Source organism: Rousettus aegyptiacus, unplaced genomic scaffold (assembly GCF_014176215.1).
Source record: "Rousettus aegyptiacus isolate mRouAeg1 unplaced genomic scaffold, mRouAeg1.p scaffold_m13_p_14, whole genome shotgun sequence".
NCBI lineage: Eukaryota > Metazoa > Chordata > Mammalia > Chiroptera > Pteropodidae > Rousettus > Rousettus aegyptiacus.
The window spans coordinates 40619872-40639473 of NW_023416289.1; the positions used below are offsets into that span (position 1 = coordinate 40619872).

At 46.3% G+C, this 19602-nt stretch overlaps 1 pseudogene; it reads right to left on the reverse strand.

The window, feature by feature from the left end:
• Window positions 1-19346: 19346 nt before the first annotated feature.
• Window positions 19347-19465, reverse strand: LOC118611576 (annotated as a pseudogene).
• Window positions 19466-19602: the final 137 nt, after the last annotated feature.

Below are 19602 nucleotides of genomic sequence, written 5' to 3' on the forward strand. Positions count from 1 at the left end.
AGAGTTTGTTCGTTGAGCCACTAAATTACATTCTCTTTCCATTCCCGACTTCTTGTCTGTCTCTTAATTTCCGGGCTTCTGTAGCTTAGTCTCTCTCTGTCTCTCTTGGTCTCTGTCTTTCCCCTCCTATGTCTGCTTCTCTTTGTTCTGTCTTCTCTCTTGTCTTTCTGCTTCGTTTTCTCTGTGTCTGTCTTCTAGTCTCTGTTTCTTTCTCTCTCCCTATCTCTGTTTCATTATCTCTCTAATCCTGAGAGAGATCTTGTCTCTGGATTTTTAACTACAGCACTGACCCAATAAATCCCAAGGGAGACACTTCTTCCCCCTGTTTGGTGCCCCAGGAAGGGATGGGATGGGGTAGCCTCAGCCCCTACTCAGGGCATGCCCTCTTTTCTTATCTATAGGTGACCCAAGATTTCCCCTACTCCCCAAAGAAGTCAAAATCTATTCTGGGACTAGGAAGACATGGGAAGGCGGGTGGGCAGAAGTTCATGGAAGGGTAAACCGAAGCCTGGGCCTCCAGCCAGACTTGGCTGTGAAAGAGCAGGGAGTGACAGTCCCAGTGGATGTGGCAACGAGCTGTGTGTATAACAGACAGTAAAGTGGCCAGCATGGACCTCCCCCAGCCCCTAGTGCCCCTGCCTATTTCCTGGCCATGTGGAGAGTCCAAAATCCTCCCCCAAACCCACAAAACAGACTTGGGCATAAGCTTGGGATACAGGTGACAGTTGAGTGTGGAGGGGCTCATTGGCACCAAAACAAAAGCCTGTACCTGAATTATTTTCCACGCATCTGTTACTGTTAAGGTCTCAAACTCAGATGCTTCTGAGACAAGGCAAGTGAGGTTTGAGGGCAGCAGGTGCAGGATAAAATCACAGCACAAGGTGAGGATACTCAACCAGGGACACTCTACTTAAAGCTTGGGGTGAAAGAGAGTGGGAAATCTCCCCATTTTAAACAATATTTTTATAACCAACCTGTGGGTCATACCTGGCCAATGAGCCACTGGTTTTAATCTTCTAAGTATATCTCAAGTTGTGTGAATGGGGGACAGGTCTCCTTGACCGGACCCCCTGCCCATCTCTAGAGCTTCGGGTGGGGTCTCATTCTCACTGGTGCCACAATGAGGATTATATTAATAATGCCTACTCTGCAGCTTGTTGGTGGGGGCTAAAAGAATCATTCTATATATCAAGTGCTTAGAACTGCACTTGGCACACAGCCAAGTTACCATAACCCTGGGCCTTCCTGGAAATGCTGAGCCTTGGGGCTGGGCAGATGGTGAGGCAGATGGCTAGGTCTTATTCTTTTCCTAGTCTCCTTCCCTGGGTGAAGAAGGACCAGACTCTAGTCCCCTCAACGGGATGGAGCACCGGGGGCTTGGTGGGGAGGGGTGTCAGACCACAAGATGCTCTAAGCTCCACAGAGGGGGCAATGGCTATGCAACTTTGTACTAAAGCCCACTGGATTGTACACTTTAAATGGATGAGTTGCATGGTATGTAAATCATAGCTCAACAAAGCTGTTAAAATGGGGTGGACAGATCTCTATAAAGGAGATCAGGAAAGTGACCCTCCAGCTGGTACAGGGACTCTGGCCTAAACACTGATCCCTAGTCATCCATTCAACAAATATTTTCTATATCTACTGTGAGTGAGTGTTGGGAGCACGAACTTTAAATCATCCTTGGTGGAGAGAGCTAGGGAGGGCTCCTGGAGGAGATGTCTGAGCTGAGACCTGAATGATGTGGGGAAACGAGCCGGATGAAGCAGTGGAGGAAGATCCAGGTGGGGGGAACGGCATCTCCAAAGGCCTAGAGGTACGAAGGCGAAATCTTCCCTCTTTTTTTTGGCGTGTCAGTTCCTGTGTTGGACAATGCTGACGACATTTTGGTGTCCAGGAAATCGCTGGTCCCTGCCTTCATGAAGCTCCAGTGAGGGACACAGACATGTTGCCAGACATGATAGTCCGTGTTGGGATAAGGGAGGCACAGGCAGAGGCCGGGAAGGGAAGGGAAGGTCAGAGGCAGCACCTGACCCAGCCCGTGAGAACATCGGGGAAGGCTTCCTGGAGGAAGAGACAGAGTTTAGAACAATCTCTGGGGTTCTAGATACCTCTGAAAATCTGCTGAAAGCTCTGGACATTCACAGAAGAAAAACGAACAATACTGTAGGCGATTTCCAAATATTCCCATTCCTTCAAGCGCCTGTGCCTGGGAAGGCCATGGGCACCCCATCATCACCCCTGACCTCCTCAACCACCTTGCTGTGTAAATGTCCCAGACGTGGCAACAGGGGTGGTCAACAGTGCTGGAAGACTTTGAGGTCGAATTTAAGTATCTTGCGAGTGGGTTGGGGAGCAATTTTCAGGACCTCACACATCACTCTCACCCCCCACTAGGCTTGGTGGGTATGCCAAGGATCCTAGCTTTTATCATGCTTACATCCCTCGCACTGACCCCCAGCCCCGGTGCTGTGGGGCCCTTGGCACGCACCGGGACCAATGCGTTCTCCTCTGGAATGTCCAGAGGGAACTAGTCCAGGAGGTCTCCGCGCTGGCTGGACAAACGCTTCAGCGCCCCCTGACGGTCACCGCGCGCCATCGCACCCCAAGCCGCCCGCGTGCCCCTAGTGGCTGACGCTCATACACTCAGCGAGCAGAGTGGCCACTTCCAGCCTTTGGTCCACAGGCCAAGGTCATCACCATCGTCGTCGTTGTTGTTGTGGTCGTGATCGTCGTCGTCGTGGTCATCATCGTCGTCGTCGTCATCATCATCATCATGGCCAATACATAAGTAGCACTTCCTATGTGGTAGGCACTATGCTGCTTATATAAATCACCTCATTTCATCCTCACATCAGCCCTTATATAAATCACCTCATTTCATCCTCACATCAGCCTACGGACGGGTATTATTGGCATCTCCATTTCCCTCATTTGAAGCACAGAGAGGTAAGGAAACTTACCCAAGATCACAAAGCTACTAAGTGTCAAAGTCTGGATGGAACCTTGGCAGTTCGGCTCCAGAGCCCTTTTCTGAACCATTCAAAAATAATCATGAAGTGAAATAATAGTTGAGAATTGCTTCAAAATAATCCTGCAGAACAGCTTAGTCAAAGTGGAAGGAGCTTGGGTACCTGGATCACTACTCGGCTAATCTGGATCATTTCACCTCTGGAGTATTATGTAAGAGTAAACTTTTTCATTTAAGCCATCATAATTTGAAGTCTCTTCGTTCTAGCCACTTATGTTATAGTCTAAAAAGAGGGCATCAGAATCACTTGGAGGACTTGTCAAAAGACAAGATTGCTGGGTCCCACTCCCAGTAAGTCTGGAGTAGCGACAGAGAACTTGCACTTCAAATAAGTTCCCAGGGCTTGCTTCTGCTTCTTTGAGAAACACAGCCCTAAAAAATGCAGGTTCTTACTGTGTGTCATTTTGTATGCCCAGCACTAATTCTCTCTTTTCTGGACGATGGCCTCCTTCACTCTGAGTCCAGGTTCTGATCCCACTGGAATACCCCAGACCTGGGCTATGAGTAAATCCCTTCCCATAGGCCTTTGCAATTGGTTTAGGAATGGGCGTGTCCCCAAAGCCAGACCAATGAGCCTCAGCCATGGGACTATTTCTGGACTGGTGGGGAGGGGCCTCCTAGGCTCGCTGTGCCAGTAAGAGGTAGGCCTGGAGCCCTGGGGACATCAGTAAGAGAAGAGCTAGTCTGAAATAAAGCCAACAGGGGGACAGAGGAACTGAACCTGATATATATTATTTTGGCCTCATAATCCAGCTAATCTCCAGAATGTTTCAGTAATGTGACATTTTTCTTCAAACCCTATATCAAATTGATCAGCAAATTTTGTCACCTTTACTTATAGCCTAAGTTTTCTTCCAATACAGGCCAGGCCTGTATTGGAAGAAAACTTAGGCAATAAATTAGAACATTATTGGATCAATGACAAAACTGGAATACAATAGTAGGTTAGAAAAATTTTGTGTATTAATGTTAAATTTACTAAAGTTAATCATTATACTGTGGTTGTATAAGAGAACATCTCTATTCTCAAGAAATACACTCTGAGGTGTTTTGGAGTAAAAGGCCATGGTGTATGTAATGGAGCCTTTAAAAAAAAAAAGAGGCTAGAACAGAAAAAAATGCAGGGGAGGATTTTGGGTGCCATGACCTGCATGACTAGTCGGTTGACCTGAGGGGGGGTGGGCGATGGAGGATTCAGAAAAATACAGGGACATAATATATGAAAAGCTGGGGCCACGTGGGACACCGCGCTCAGATGGAGATACAGTGACGTATTTATTACATACTTCTGAAAGTTAAGGAGGGGCTTGGAGTCTCCTCAGAACGTGAAACTTGCTGGCAACAACAATCTCCCCAAGGCCTGTCTCTACCCGTATATTTGTGCTAAACCACAAGCAGCCGTCTGTTCTTTGTCTGCTTCTCTGCCCTTCGCGGGTTGCAACACAGTCAGGCATAGCTTTGCCAGTGCTTCGACCACAGGTGAGTATGGCTTTGCCAATGCTTCCGCCACAGGTCCGGCTCAGATCCGGCTCTCTACATCCTCCTTTTTAATTTTTAAGCGCAGATGATAATTGCTCACTCAGAGATCTCACACTTGTTGTTGGATGGTTCAGCATCCGACTGAGAACACTCAAAATAGAGTTAACAGCAATAGCACAATACCTAAAAGATACCAGGCAGTAAGCGACTGGGTGTTGCAGGAAGCGACACCCAATGGAAGAAATTGGATGCTCAGACAACTTTATTAGAGGAAGGAGAATTTAATGCTGGCGGAGAGCATGGGGCATTCAACAGACCCAAAGCATGATCTCCCCTTGGTTATATTTCTTACAGTTTATATACCCTCGCAGTGTCTGTGCAAGGGGTGTGTGATTCCTTTGAGGTTTTACATGTGCCTCCTTACTCAGGATGAGCTTAGGGTGTGGGGCTGCAGTGGGGAGGAATTTCCAGACCACTGGTCTTACAGGTCATTTGTTTTGTAGAACCTGTGACCTTGGTGTTATCAGCACCAGTATAGGATTCTTGAACAGGGAGACGGGACCTGCTCAGTGGATTCCTATCCAAAGGCTGAGCTCCAATTGTAACATAACAGGCAGTTTTACACAATCTTGTTATTCCTACACAGCTACAGAGATAAGGAAGAACATTAGTTGGATAGCAAGCTATGAACAACAGATGTGAGCTGGAGAGTCCTTGGGGTGAGGGAGGGAGCTTTGGGAAAACATGTGAGCTGGAGAGCACTGGGCAGAATAGGGGGAGAGAGCAGTTTTAGCCAGCTGAGTCGGTCATTTCTGCAGGCCCTTTCCTTTGTATTTTTTCAGATGACTCCTCTCCTCTCTCAGTATATCTGAGAAAATTAAAAGGGTTGAAACTTCTCGAATCATCTAAAATTTGTTGAGCCAATTTTTCAGGATCCACAATACCATCTTTACTGTTTTGGATGTCAAGAATATGTTTATAAAGATCAGCCACATCAAGACTGGCATTATTGTCAGTTCCTTGTAAATGTAATTTAACTTTGTTCCAATTCCACAGCAAATCATTATACCGGACAGAAGTCACACAAATGTATCAATAGGATGCATGACATAATAATTGTTGACGTAGTCTTGCTTCTTGTAGATGGTCTCCCAGTCCAATAACTGTTGCCTCTAAAACATTCAGTTTGGTCTCCAATTTTTTATTAATATCTCCTTGATCTTTTAAGACCAATGAGACATTCTGAGCCATCCAATTCGGAAAGTGAGCATTCTGTATGCTCTGTAAGAGCCGCAGCACTAGCCACAGCAGAAGCTACAAGTGTAACAAGAGCAACAATACCAACTATTACAAGCCCACTGAGTCTCGGAGGCCGAGATAACTGCTGATGCAGTTCCTCGAGGGCCCGAAGCCCTGCCTCGTGGAACCAAGGTCCAGAGACATTGCTGGGGAGCATAAGAAAAGAAGGTTGGTGTAAAACTAGAATATCTTGACCCTTATTATGTCTAGAAACGTAGCTGGTTAAGTTATGTTGGGCAAGTAACAGAATAATGAGATCCGTTTTCTGCCCAAGTGGCAGGCCCATAGTATTAGATTATTTGCTCTGGGAGCCATTCATCATCCTTCCAGTTCCCTATTTGGAGCTGTCTTTTTACCCGTTGTAAGGGTTGTGGGACCGGGTAACCAAGCAGGTCCCCTTCCTTTGTCCTGCAGGTGTCCTCCTGGCCTGGCTGCAGGGCTGATCAGCACATTGTAGTCTCTGAATGTGGCCCGACCAACACCTCAGTTTTCCTTCCTCATAAGTTTACAGGGAGATAATCCAGAACATAAGGCCTAAAATGACCAGAATTACCATCAGGGTCTTCCCAATGTATACATGCAGCACTCTGTTTAGGACTGGTGACATTCTCTATACCTTACAAGTCTGTAGAGGCTATATCTACAAGCCATTCCGGTGGCCGATGTTGAGAGGCTATTATAGACACATCAGCTCTAGTATCCACAATTCCCTGAAAATCTTTCCCATTCAATTTAAGAGTTAAAGCAGGGTGCCCTGGGGTGATAATCTAAAACCAATGTACGAGGTCAGAGGAGCCAAACCCTCCAGCTCCCCAGGCTGGGCCAAAGCTACCTTCCCTTCCTTTTTATAGGGTTAAATAAGTTGAGCAATTTTAGTACCTGACAACCCTTGCACTATTGAATTTAGTTGTTTCTGCCATTATTTTACTTTCCCCTGTGTAATCTTCATCTATGACCTCGGGCAATACTTTAAATCCTTTAAGCGTTAAACTACTTCTGCCCAGTATCAATCCTACAGTTCTTTTTGGAAGGGGCCCAAATGCCCCTATAGGGAGAGCCTGAGGCCCCATGTCTGGGGTCAATACAAATCTGGCGTGGGAAATTGGTCCAATCCTGCGCTACCTAAGGTTGCCTGGGTGAGGTTGTTGATGGTGGGGGATATCTTTGAGGAGGGACAAGAGAAAGCGTCCCTATTGTTTGAGGGGCCCGGGGTGGGCTCTGTCTCCTGTTCCCCTGCAATGGGTGACCATCTACATCAGATTGTGACCGACATTCATTCACCCAGTGCTTTCCTTGAGGACAGCGAGGACAAAGACTAGGCTGTTTAGGGATGGCTTCTGAAGGATGTGGGGCTCTACTCTGCTGACGACACTCTTTAGTGAAGTGGCCAGGTCTTCCGCATACAAAACAAGCCCTTTCTTACCTTCCCTCTCTTTCCATCTGAATAAAGGCAGCAGCAAGAGCTGCTCCTTGAGCATAAGCAGGGCCAATATTAGCACAAAGGTGAATAAAATCATTAATAGTCCCGTTCATCCTATATGGATAAAGGACAGCTTGACATGTTTTATTTGAATTCTCAAAAGGCAAAATCTTAGTCAATAGTTGGCCAGCTTCAGGGTCGCCTATAAGCTTACCTACTGCCTGCAGCAAACGAGCCACAAAATCAGAATAAGGCTCCTTGGGACCCTGTCTAACCCTGCTAAGTTCTCCAGCTTTCTCCCCTTTTGCAGGTTAAAGTTTCTAGGCCTTTGTAGCACATATGTTAATTTGTCGACAAGCCTAAAGATTATAGGTCAATTGATTTTGTAACACAGCATATTGCCCCAATCCCAGCAATATATCTTGGGTAATTCCTACTCTATGGGCTTGATTACACTGTGCTTGGCTTGCACTTGGTTAAACCATTCTGTTTTCCACAGTAAATAATCACCTGGATTCAGACAGGCTTTGGCTAAGGTCTGCCAATCATGAGGAGTCAATACGTCACTTCCTGAAGATTCAAGCAAACTAAGGACAAATGGAGTGGTTGGTCCATAGGCAGCAGTAGCAGTTTGAAGCTCCTTTAAAGTTTTAAATAAAAGAGGTTCATGGACTCACAGCATCTGCCCTAGCTTATCTGGATCAGGCCACTCAATGATGGGACATGCTAAGTGAAAACGCTCAGCAGCCTCTCCATACTCCCGAGCCCGTCACCAACACTGCTGCAGAGGGGATAACAATGGCCGGGACACTTTCCCTTTCTGTGCTTGGGGCTGCACCATCAAGGTCAGTTGCCCAAAGAAAGCGCATCCTCCTCCTCTTCGGTGTCCTCTCCTCCCCTAGCTGCTGATCTCTGTGAGCCTCCTTCTCCATTTCTTGTTCATACTCAGGAGGCAATGGCTCGTTGCCACCGGCACTGGCATAGGCTTCGTAGGTGGTGGCGGAGGTGCAGAAGGCGGTGGAGGAGTACGAAGGTCCTCACGCCCCTCCAGAGTCCTTCGCAGTGCAGCGACCGACTCTTCGCCACCTCCCCCGGAAGCATCTGAGCCTCGCGGGTGCTCTCAAGACAGTCTCTTATTAGAGAAAATGTGGAAATGGGGATCTTGTCAGGCCCTTCCGAGGTATGATGTCCTTGTAATTGCCTTTCTATTTTTTCCCAAGTCTGACTATTTAATTCCGTCCTCTGGGAACCAAGGACAAGTTTCTTGCATAAAACTTAAAAATTCTGTTAATTGCTCTCCCTTCACTTTACAGCCTCTAGCTTTAAGCATAGCCTTAAGCATTTGTACATAAAGGTTCCTCTCATGGGATCCAGAATTTCCCATGTTTTACACCCAGATAAATCAACCTTTCACTCCTTACCCCTTTATCTTTGACTCGCGTCCACCAGGAGTGTCCTCTCCTCTCGTTTTCAGTTGAGTTCCCCTGTACTCAGGTCCCTATTTAGGCGCCACTTGCCGCAATCTGCCCTGCTAGAGTGTTGATAAACCTGAGGGGTGGGGTGCGGGGGCGACGGAGGATTAAGAAAAACACAGAGACATAATATATGAAAAGCTCAGGTCAGGTGGGACACCGCACTTGGATGGAGATACAGGGCCCCGAGGCAAAGCTCAGCTCGTTTATTACATACATCTGAAGGTCAAGGAGGGGGTGGGAGTCTTCTTCTCAGAACATGAAACTTGCTGGCAACAACAATCTCCCGAAGGCCTGTCTATACCCGGATATCTGTGCTAAACCACAAGCAGCCGTCTGTTCTTTGTTTGCATCTCTGCCGGTGGCAGTTTGCAACACAGTCAGGCATGGCTTTGCCAGTGCTTCAGCCACAGGTCCAGCTCAAATCTGGCTCTCTGCAGTTGGGAGTGAGAAAATGAAAAAAATAAAGGGATAAAAATGTTAACAATTAAAAAAAAAATGTGAACGATTGAATTTGAGTAGAAAGTGTGTGTGTCCTTTTTACTATTCTTAGCCTTACATTGTTTTGTAAAGTTGAAATTATGTCCAAATAAAAAGTTAATTTTATTATTATTATTTTTAGAAGTGAGAGATGTAAAATACTGGACAACAATATCAGTGTAAGTCGAACTAGGGAGATAAAAAGTATTCTATGATCCAGGTAGTGTTTGGTCTGATGATTCAACTCCGGATTGAACTTAGAACCTAATTTTTCAAAGTGTACATGGTAAAATTTCAAGGATTACTACTAAAAGAATAGAAATGGTGCATAGATTTCAAACTAGTAGAAGGAAAAGAAAGAGGAAGAAAACATAAGACAAAACAAAACAAAAATGAAGCTACTTCAAAGAAGCCTAAATGAGAGGAAGGAAAAGCACAGAAAAAAATGCACACAATAGATTCACAGAGTAAGAAGGTAAAAGTAAGTTAAATATATCCCTAATCACACACAAAATGCCTTCCGAATATAAACACTCCGGCTCCCCCTCCTCCTTCCACCCTGTCTCTGCCTTCCTTTCCGGACTTCCTGTTTCCGCCCCTGAGCCTGGGCTCTGTTCCCTCATGCAGCTAGAGGGATTCTGAACACCCAAGTCCGATCCAGTCCCTCCCCTGCTCAGAAACTTCCAGGGGCTCCATCTCACTCAGAGTGAAAGCAGGAGTCCCCACTGTGGCCCTTGAGATGCATCATCTGCACCTCGTCTCACCCATCTCCCCACCCTGCCTGCTCCTCTCCAGCCACATGCAGCTCTTTGTACCAGACATGTTCCCACCTCAGGGCCTTTGCACTGGTTGTTTCCTCTTTCCACTTGGTTCACTCCCTCACCACCAATGGAGAATGCATAGATAAACTGGGTATAGCCACACGATGGAATCACGCACCACCATGGAAATAACCTGTAACTACACACGATAACAAGAATGAGTCTTATACTGTGTTGAGTGGGAAAAACCAGACACCAAAGATAATATATTTTCTGATTCCACCTATATAAAATTAAAGACAGGAAAAAGCAATCCATGTAGCCAGAAGTCAGAATGATAGTGACCTTGCAGGGAGGGGGATGGGCTGAAAGGAGCCATGAGGGGCCTTCCAGGGGGGCTGGAAATATTTCTCAAACTGGGCGCTGGTGGCACAAGTGTGTCCAGTTGGTGGAAATTCACCCCTGCTGGCACCTGCGGTTTGTACTGGTTTGCATGTGCATCTACTTCAAGAATCAGTTTAGAAATAAAGTAACCTTTGGAAATGCAACCTGCTGGCATGCACGCTCTCCGCTCTCCGTCTCTCTGTCTCTGTCTCCCTCTCTCCCACTTTATCTCTCCTAAAGAAGGAAAAATCTCACAATTATTTACATAAAGTTTTATTACATCGGACTGTAACCAAAGGATCCAAGTTCAAACTTTGAATCTTTCAATAAGTTTGAATAAATGTAGTGCTTCTTTTTTTGTACTCCAATGTTTATATTAAAATTCTTTTTAGCTGGCATGATTCATATATATGAGGTTCGAGAAAAGGAAATGTTCGCTGTTTGCGTTTCTTTTCTGGCCCTTAATATTGTTCGTTTCGTTTCCTCATTATTACTGGAAATAATTTTGTCATAAAGGGAATGGAGGAGCTTGGCAGGCCTCTGTGACACCCTGTGGAATACAAAAGGGTAGTGGTGAGATTTAGGAAGCCCCTTTGGGTGGCTGAAGGGGAGTAGGTTCCCAATGACACAGGGGAAGGCTGGAGGCCAAGCGGGGACCCAGGCGGGACAGGCCTTGTGGGCTCTGAGCTGGGGGAGGGGGCTCCGAAGATAGAAACCACAGAACTTAGTGTGGGATTGGCTGTGGGGGAGAGGGAGAGAGGAGACTTGGAGTGCTGGCTGCTCTGTGCAGGCCTGGTGCCTGGACAAGGAGATGACTCAGCCTGGGGGCCTGTAAATAAAGAAGAAAAGGCAGGTCAGACCAACCACTGCGATTGATAGTCTCCTGGACACACTTTCTAACTCACTGGGTCCTCACAGCACCCACCTTACAGATGAGGAAACTGAGGCTCGGAGAGAGGAGGCCCCAAGACAGAGAGAGGAACTGGAGTCCAGGTCTCCTACCTAAACTAACCCTGTGCTTCACATTCATAAATAATTTCAGAGCTTAAACCACCTCCGAGTATTGCTTCCTCTCCCATTAGGAAAACAAATACAGAAACATAAAAACCAAAAACACTTAACTACAAAGCCCAAGAGAATTTCTGGAGTGACAGAACTGCCATGAATCCTGTTTGCTCCTGTGGTTACGAGACTCTATACATTTGTCAAAACTCAGAGCTGTGTAAACACACACAGCTTTTACTGTGTGTAAATAAGAATAACGATAAATCAAAAACAAAGGCAATTAGTGTACTTTGTCTGGATCCCAATTCAAACAAGACAACTGTAAAAAGATGTTTACGAGACACTGGGGGAAATCTGAATATGGGCTGAATATTAGATGACATTAAAGAATTTGTTAATTTTGCTTGATGTGATAGGTATTGTAGCTATGTGTCAAAAGGCAGCCCCCCCCTTTTTAGATGCTCATTGTAATACGTAAGAATGAACATAATGTTCATCGCTTGTATTTTTCTCTAAGTATTCAAAAAAAATGGGGAGAGGAAAGAAGATAAAATGGCAAAATGTTGATGGTTCTTGAGGCTGGGTGATGGGCCATGTGGGTTTATTGTTTCTCTGTTTTTTGTATCTGTCCGGAAATGATCTAAGTTAAAAATTTTGAAAATAAAATAAAAAGAAGAGTTTGTGGTTTGCTAAGCACAATTTGGAAAATATAGAAAACTAAAAAGACAAAGATACTTGTGTTCCGCGCCCCCCACCCTATAGTCCCACAATTCTATTGTAGCTAACATTTCAGTGTATTTCCATTCAGCCTTTTCTATTTTATTTAGGTTTTTTAAAATGTGTGTGTGTGTGTGTGTGTGTGTGTGTGTGTGTGAGAGAGAGAGAGAGAGAGAGAGCGCGCGCGTTTTATGTAACTGTGTGAGCAAATTGTTTATACAGCCCTGCTTTTTCCCTTCTTAAAACATAAGCTGTTCCCCTGTTCCCGTGTCTTTTCTGTATAAACACAATCTCTAGTGTTTGCACGATGTTTACTCAACGGGGCAGCGTTGCCAGACATTGGAGCTGTTTCCAATTTCCTCCCATTATAAATAATGCCTCGATGCACATCCTTGTGTGTCCCAGAGGTGGGATTCCTGGGCCAAAGGGTGTGGGCCCTCTGGCAGCTCACCGTCAAAATCGCCTTAGAGTTTCTGCTTGACTCAAAGCTGAAATGACCTCACACAGTTAAAGTGAGAGTTCACTGCTATTTGTTATTTCCTAAAGGTTTGATTCATGACTCACATTCATAAGAGGATGTCTTTTTTTTTTTTTTTCCACTTGCAGGAAACAGAAATCCATTCACACTAGTTCATGTCGAAAGGGGGTGGAATCAGTCAGCAAGTAAAACTAACATTCAGCATAGACAAGCTATCTTGCTATGTCGATCGTTGAAATACTAAATAGTTCTATATTGGTTGATAAATTATGCTGCCTCAAGGGCCTCAAATGTCCCTTACTATGACAACTCAACTGCCTTGGACTTCCTTCAGGACGTCCCAGATCTCTCCACCATGCGACAAGAAAAGTGTTAAAATATTGGGCACAGCAATGACTGCTCAGTGCTCAAAGTATTGGTTGTTAAATATTTTCTTTAGTCTTTGATGCAAGTAACAGAAAAGCTGACTCAAATGGCTTAAACTCTAAAGGGCATTTGTAACTGGAAAACAACAGTTTAGTAAGTCTTCAAGGACTCCATTTCTTTTCATTCTTCTTAACCTTAAAAATAAAATAGCCAGTTATTTCATCAGCAAAAACGAGTTTGTTCAGGAATAGTAGAAGACTTGCAATTCCAGAAACACTAACTGTAGAGATCCACAGGCAAGTCCAGAGAACAAAGGAGGGGAACACTATTTTATAGAGAGGAAACAGGAAGTTGGGAGGGGCGGTTATAAGCAATAGTCTAACAGGAGACTGGGAGTTCTCATTAGCTGAGCATGGTGGTTTCTCATTGGCTGGGCTGTTGCTGGGCGAGAAGAAAATCTTCCTCTCGCTGGGGTCATAAAGTAAGCTTCTTCCTGCCCTGGTTTGTAAAGTGAGCTCCCTCTTCAGGACTTCCCTAACTCTACTTTGAATGAGGTTTTCTTTTATCTATTTTCACACCACTGTCCCGTCTTTTCCATTGGCAGCTCCCAAGGCCACATGGAACACCATTCATATGCCGCAGGTAAAGGAGAGCATCTTTGTCTCAGATTTCCCAGCCAAAGTAATGAGGCTGACTCTGATTGGCCAACTTCAGTCACATACCTGCAGAGCCAGTCACATGCCCATGCCAGAACCAATCACTGTGGTCCGAGGAGGACTTGCATGCCCTGATTGGCTGAGCTAAGTCACATGTTCCCCACTTGTGAATGGTTAACGCTGGCTGCTCAAGTCACAACTGGTTTCAAATTCCATTCTTAGCTGTTTCCTGCTGTCTTCTCTGCCCTGTTTCCCATCAGTGAAATGGGTATAGTAATGACACCTCCTAACAGGGTTGTTCTAAGTACTAAACAAGCTGGTTAATGCCCAACGCTTAGAATGGTGCTCATACACAGGAGGTGCTACTGTTGTCATTATATGATCAGCCTCAGCTTCTGTGGTCAGATTTTTTGGGAAGGGCCCAGTGGGCAGTTCTGGCTTTCAGTCTCATCTGGTTGCAATCAACTGGTAGCTGAAGCAGGAACAGTGAAACAGCTGGGGGTGGCCTGGGCATCCTGCCCTGTCTCTCAGGGCTTCTCCAGTTGGCTACTTTGGGCTTCCTCACATCGTGGTGGCCTCAGGGCAATTGAAATTCTTGCATGGTGGCTCAGGACCCCTGATGCAAGCTTTTCAAAAAGAGACAGAAGCAGCTTCGTGGCTTCTGATCTAGACTTGGGAGTCATGCCAGTGTCATTTCTGCCACATACTATTAGTTACGAGCAACTCACAAGCCCACCCAGATCTGAAGAGAGGGCCCACGAACCTCACTTCTTAATGGGAGGGGTGTTGGGTTTTTAGAAAAATACACAGGATGGGAAACATTGGCAGAGACAGAAACTCCAAATCCCAATTCTAAATGCAAATGGTTTATTGACAGGTTCAAGTCCTTGAGATTAAACCATGATACAGTAACCCCCCTTACCTGTGGTTGTGATTTTTGCTATTGCAGTTACCTTCAGTCAAAAATATTAAATGGAAGATTCCAGAAATAAGCAACTCATGTTTTAAATCGCATGCCCTTCTGAATAGCGTGAAGAAATCTTGCGCTGTCCTGCTCTATTGCACCCAGGATGTGAATTATTTCTTTGTCCAATGCCTCCACTCTGTTATGCTACCCACCTGTTAGTCGCTTAGTTCCCATCTCAGTCATCAGATCCACTGTTGCAGTGTCGCAGTGCTTGTGTTCAAGTCACCATTCTTTTACTTAATAATGGCCCCAAAGTGTAAGAGTAATGATGCTGGCAGTTTGGAAAGGTCAAAGAGAAGCCAAAAGTGCTTCCTTTAGGTGAAAAGGTATGTATGTATGTATAGCAAAAACACAGAATATACATATATGTTTTTTTATTATTTATGCCTATAGCGCCTGGTCTTCCTAAGTGGTCTTCCATCTAAGTTCTAATCAGGCCCGACCCTGCTTAGCTTCTGAGATCAGACATCAGGCTTGTTCAGAGTGAGATGGCCATAGAACATGGACCATGGTTTCACTGGGGCGTGAACCCAGGACCTTCTGCATGTAAAGGAGACACGCTACCAGACATGGAACCATCTCAAAAAAAAAAAAAACCCATAGAATGTATAGAGTTTGGTACTATCCACGGTTTCAGGCATCCACTTGGGGTCCTGGAACTTATTGCCTTCCGATAAGGGGCGGGGGGACTACTGTAGTTTCTGTTTCTTCATGACTGCCCCCACCTGCTATCTATGTTAATTTTCTTTTTTCCTACTAGATAAAGGCTATAGAAATCCTTAATGACAATTTCACCCCCGATTCTCATTTTCATTCATTTTAAAATGCAGTCTTGGATACTAGATCATCTTACAGAATGATCGCTCATGTTTTTAGGAGTGACAATGATATTGTAATTCTGTAAGAGGATGGCCTTGTTCTTAGAGGATACATGCTGAAGTATTTAGGAGCCATGACCTAGAATGCTTCAGCAGATATTCACTTGTGTGCAAGCATCTGTGTGGATTCAGAGAGAGAAATGGGGGGAAGGAGAGAGACAGAGACAGAGAAAACAAACAGCATGAAATGTTAATACCCGCTGATTCTAGGTGGAGCTATATGGAATTTACTGTACTAATCTCTCAACTTTTCCACTGAATTTTAATTTTTTACAACAAATATTTGAGAGAAAAAAACTTTGCCTGAAACCTGATCCCAAATTCACGATGAGGGAAAGGCCTCCTTCTTTTGAAAACTCTAGCTCTCGCTTCTGCCCCCTTAAAGAAAGCGCTCACTTTGACTTCATCATCGACTGGCCTCCCCATCCCTCCTGACACTCCAGCCCTCCAACCTGCAGCATGTTCCCGCCTCAGGGCCTTTGCCCTGGCTATTCCCTCCTGCCAGGAACTCTGTTCCCTCAGATATGGGCATGAGTCCCTTACTTCAGTCAGGTCTTTAATCAAATGTTTTCTTCTCAGAGAGATGCTCTCTGACCACCCCTGTGAAAAATTGCACCCATCACTCTATCCCATCCTCTTTTTTTCCCCCAAAACATTTATCACAACTCGCCATGCATCACACATCTACTTCTTTATTTCTTTATTTTTTATCTTCTCCTTACAATATCAACTTCAGCAGAACAGAATTTTTGTCCCTTTTCTTCCTCCCACTGCTGTAGCCCTAGGTTCTGGAACACGGAAGGTGCTCGATAAATATTGATAAATATTTTTGAACGAACGAATGAGTGAGTGGACGTATTTTCCCATTAGCCAAAGCCCTTACCAGACTTTGAGACCCCTGATGGCAGTCTGTGTGTGTTACTCTGTATCCTCTACACTCAATATCTGATAGAAACAAGTATTCAGAAAATGTATGTCAAATGAAGAAAAAAATACATGTATGACAGGAAGTAGAACTGTGGCTGGCTGGGGCGAGGGGTGGGAATGGGAAGTGACTGCAAGTGGGCAAAATAAGTCTTTTTTAGGGTAATGGAAACGTTCTAAAGTTGGATTGTGGTGATAACTGTACAACTGTAAAATCATCCTTTCATTAAAGTGCTTAAAATGGGTGAATTTTATGATATATAGATTAGACCTCAGTAAAACTATTAAATAAAACAAAGCAATATATGGGTTTTGGAGTAAATGTATGCTCCCTAGGACAGGGGTACCCAACCCTGGGCCACGGACTGGTACCAGGCCGCACAGCAGGAGCTGAGCAGCCCGTCAGCCAGCGAGGGAAGCTTCATCTGTGTTTGCAGCCGCTCCCCCTGCGGTAGCATGGCTGCCTCAGCTTCACCTCAGATCACCAGGCATAAGATGGTGCCCAAAAGCTTCCGGACCGCTGCCCTAGCAGGTGCCCCACAGTTTGTGTCCATGTGCCCCGCCCTGGGACACAGTGGTCACCAAAACAGCTCTTGTCCCTGCCCTCACAGGCCCACAGTGACAGCCCAGCCCAAGGGGTGGGGCCAGAATAGGGTTGGCACAGGTAGAGTGGTCAGGGCCAGGACTGGCGATCAGAGAAGCAGTGTTGGACTGCAGGACCCCAGTGCAGGCTGTCCATCGAGCTGGGAGGCGTCAGGCAGGACACCCTAGAGGAACGGACGGCTGAGCTGGAGCCTGAAGGATAATGTTGCTCAAGACTGCGACTCCAATTAAAAACAAAACAAAACATTTTTTTCTGCCTTAGCATCGGTCTGGTGGAGCTCTTGTCTGGAGGCGTCAGTGCGGTCCCTCGGCGTATCTGAGGTCAGGGCCACGAGAGGGAGCTGTTCTACCGCGCTGGTGCTGTATCTCCAGTGAGTCCAGGTGGCCTGGCAGGAGCGGGAGGGCTGGGGGGCGTGGTGAGGCCGGGGGTATTTGTGTGAACTTTTCTGAAGAGACCGCAGCAACAGGGACGACGCAACGCGTGGTCCTGCGAGGACGGTGGCAGCAATTGAACTTGGGGCGGATCCCCGGGGAGACTATGTCTTGAAGGGCGGGGCGCCCCCCTGCTGTCTAGTAGGGCGGGGCTTCCTAAAGGGAGGTGTGGTGCGAGGCACCACGTGGAATGTTACAAAACAGCGCTCGCAGCGCTGGATGGTTCCAGGGAACAAGACGCCTCCAGAGACGGGGCTCCAGCAGCGGGAGGAGCCTCCCAGAGCCAGGAGAAGGGGAGCACCACACGGGGTCCTGCGTGGGCTACTGTGGGCCCGGTGCGCTGCTGTGGGATGGGCGGGGCCTTCCAAACCACACCGGCAAGGGGACGCTGAACCAGCCTGAGCTGAACGTCCCCCCAAAATGAGGGTGGCGTGGGGGTGCAGCATGTGGCGTTGGTAAGACAACGAAGTCACCTGGCAGGACGGGGGTTTTACCTCGGTGTCCCTGGGTCTGCTCTGAGACCGGCCAAGCCTGGGGAAAGTGGAGGATGGGAGGTTAACCCCAGATCTGTGGTCTCTGAGGAGGAGAAGCACCAGGAAGAGCGAGAGTCTCCATTGAGTGTGGGAAGGAAGATGGGGAAATTGGCTCACGGGAGGTCCTGGGGTGATAACGGTCCCCGGTCCCCGAGGGATAGAAACATCTGCACCAATGGGACTTTTTGGGGTGGGAGGGTTGCAGCTCTGAGAAAGACTGCTCTGAGCCTGGGGAAGAATGGTTTTGTGTAAAGATCAGCCTCTAGCAGGGAAGAATATCTTGACTCTGTCCCTGATTTGCTGTGTGCTGCATGGCCTCAGTTTCCCCACCTGTCCAGTAGTTGGAATCATCTCCTGGGCCCTTTCTGACTGGCCAGCGCTTTGCAGAAGTGAATTGCAGATACATACTGCCTCTTTTTCACCTGGCACTCTCTGCTGAGACACCTAAGTGTCCGAGACAGCCCCAGATCCACCACTCACACACAGTCCCGTGGGGCACCAGATAGTGAGTGACAGCCTGGGACCAGTCAGGGCTGGAATGGGAGCAACAGAGGCAGAGGGATCAGGGCTGGGTGCGATGGGGAAGCACAGGGCCCTGTAGGATCCAAGTAGGGAGGGGGCACTCCTGATTCATTCCGAAGGTCAAAGTTTTATCTAAACTTTGAAAGGATTGGATGGAGGGCAGGGCCTTGGAGGAGGGTCCAGTTCTAAGAATAGGAGATAGGAAGGTACAGTGACAAGAGAGGGTGATTTAGGCAGGGGGCATGGCATCTGCAAAGGCTTGGAGATGAGAAAGTGTAGCTCATTTCCAGCAGAGTCCTCTGCTCCCTCGCTGGGGATCCCCCTGGTTCCCTGGCAGAACCTTTGTCATATGTACCCTAGTCCAGGATCCACAGCTAAGTGAAGGGCTGTAATGCAAACAGTGTAAACTCCTAATGGCATACCCTAGGCTTGTTCCCTCCCAGCCTGGTGGTTTAATGCCTGACCTTGAGGTTGGTGTGAACCCCGGCACCCCCATTAATCAGGTGTGTGACCTTGGGCAAGTGACTCAACGCCCTCATTCATCAAATGGGAATATCATATTGGGTTTCACCAAATCAATCACCTCATTTTAAAGAGCTATAAAGAATTAAATATAACTAATATATTTAAAAATATATAACTTATAGATTACACATAAGAGATCCAAGAGACAAAAGCCTGGAAAACAACATGCTGCCACATCAGATGACACTTTGGCCTAAGTTATGGAAAACACAATTCACGACACGAGAATTTGCCAGTGCAAAGATATACTATTCCAAACCTCATTATTTGAAATTTTAATACTGAATTTATTAGCAGCAGATTAGAACTTTTTGTTCATTTATTTATTTTAAGGTGAGGTGACCCTTAGTTGACCTCACAGATTGCAAGGACCTTGTAAGTTTACAATCCTTTATTCTTTTGTTTTGTTTTTTATGCCTACAGCACCTGGTCTTCCTAGGTGGTCTCCCATCCAAGTACTAACCAGGCCCGACCCTGCTTAGCTTCCGAGATCAGCCGGGATCAGACTTGATCACGGTAGTATGGCCGTAGACAGGAATTTTTTGAACTCCTTGGTTCAAAAATCTGTAAAAATCAGAAATGGGGTGATTAATTTAGGGTGCCCTTTACTACTCACCTCTCCAGTGCTGGGTCAGCTGTTACTGCTGCTATGTTCTGACTCAGAGGTTAT